The sequence below is a fragment of the Otolemur garnettii genome, unplaced genomic scaffold, assembly GCF_000181295.1.
Source record: "Otolemur garnettii isolate 467f Iridium unplaced genomic scaffold, OtoGar3 scaffold00172, whole genome shotgun sequence".
Classification (NCBI taxonomy): Eukaryota; Metazoa; Chordata; class Mammalia; order Primates; family Galagidae; genus Otolemur; species Otolemur garnettii.
The window spans coordinates 3,635,026-3,637,106 of record NW_003852567.1 but is presented as its reverse complement, the minus strand read 5'-3'; positions in this window follow the sequence as shown (position 1 = coordinate 3,637,106).

The following is a 2,081-nucleotide window of genomic DNA, read 5'->3' as shown; positions in this document are numbered from 1 at the left end:
AATGTGAAAAACAGGTTAACGGCTCAGCATTACTAGCTGAATGCTGCAATAATTTCTCCAAGGAGTCTTTGCTGCTTGCATTTTGTCAGACTAAAAGCCAATCAAGAAAATAGATTTACAAAAGAGAAAAAGAAAATATAATTAGAAATGAAAAAATAGTCATGAGTCTGGGAGTTGGCAGTATACATCTAAATAAAAGAGGGTCAAAATGGAGTAAGTTGGCAGCTAGCCACCAACTTAGCCAAAAGAAGGATAGAAAAGGTGATTTGTTCACAAAGACCCCTATGAAATTACAACCTGCTGAGCGTATGCCCTTGGAGAAAATCTCAACAATGTGACATTAACAGAAATGTGTCGGCGTGAAGAAGGTGGTTATTCTCTTCTGTGGTCTTGATCCTCAGAGCCAAAAACGGTGCCTGGCCCGTGGATGTTTAATAAAGAAATGTGTAAATAAATGAAAAGAAAATAGATTTAGAAAATAGCAGTTTAATAAAGCCCCATAAAAACACATATCATGTTTTAATTTAAGGGGAAAGTGGAAAAAAAGAGTGGAGAAAATGAAAAACAGGGAAAGGCAGCCAGTAAGGAAATTAAATTTTTTTTTTTGAGAGAGAGTCTCACTTTGTCTCCCTCAGTAGAGTGCGGAGGCATCACAGCTCATAGCAACCTCCAGCTCTTGGGCTTAGGTGATTCTCTTGCCTCAGCCTCCTGAGCAGCTGGGACTACAGGTGCCTGGCACCCGTCACTACGCCTGGCTATTTTCTTGTTGCAGTTTGGCTGGGGCCAGGTTCGAACCCACCACTCAGTATATGGGGCCAATGACCTATCCACTGAGTCACAGGCACTGCCCAAGAAAATTAAATTCTTGAAGTACTATTTTGCAGTGAATCTTCATAAAACAGTCTCACTTTTATTTCTTTTATTTAACTTTAATTTTTTAAGATGGTGATGCCATCCTACATAATCTTCTCTTTATATAGTTAACTTCTTCATAACTATAGCTGCACGTGTCACTTCTGATACGGATCACTACTCCTCGGATAAAACACAGTCACTTCCTTGTCTTGGACTTTTCAAGCCTCTGGCATTGACCTGGGATCACTCTTCCGCCCAGAAGATATCCAGATATTCAAAAGAACTGTTCAGAAGCGAGAAGGGCAAGGTCACCCAACTGGGGTCCTCAGAGGATGGAGCCGTTCTACTGCAGCCTGCAGGATGATCAGATGGCTTCTCATGCAGGCACTAACTCCTGAGGGTGATTCCTCAGTTCTACAGGCAGTAAGTTTAGAATAAAGAGGTCAAAGACTTTTAACTATGAGTTCTGCAGAGAGGAAGAAGAGAATTGGACATTATCAGGCAGACACAAGCTTGTTTTCTGTATAATGCACCTGTATTACATTCATGTATGTTCATAAAACTTGCAGGATGGTTGTCTTCTTGAGTGAGCAGAAGCTTGTAGTCGTGGGTTTGTTTTAGTTATATTTTGCATTGATATCACTGGTAAATTACATACAAACAGGTCCCCAAATGCTGTACATCGCCCACTCCCAGACCACATCAACCCAGACATTCAACTAGATCAGGCGTCCCCAAACTATGGCCCGTGGGCCACATGCTGCCCGCCTAGGACATTTATCTGGCCTGCCGGGTATTTTTGTTGCCACTGCCTGTCCTGCTTAGCAGCCGATTCATCCCGGGGCCTGTACTCCGGCCCTCCAACAGTCTGAGGGACAGTGAACTGACCCTCTGTTTAAAAAGTTTGAGGACCCCTGATAGATCATTCAGTGAGATCTAGTGATAAATTCTCAGGTTCATCCCCCACCCGCCAAATCCGTTCCAAGCCAATGTCATTATCTTCTGTTATGGAGGAAATCTGTAGTCGTCTCCCAAATGTTCTTTCAGGCCACCTCCCTGAATACTCAGCTGCATGAGGAAATACGATGCGTAATGCCAATCGTGGAATGTCTCTTCACTACAGTTGAGTAAAACTTACCTATGTTCTCCATACTCTGTCTCTGCCACTACTCATTATGTTCTAAATAATCTACTTTGTACTACCCACTAACAAATCTTCTAAATAC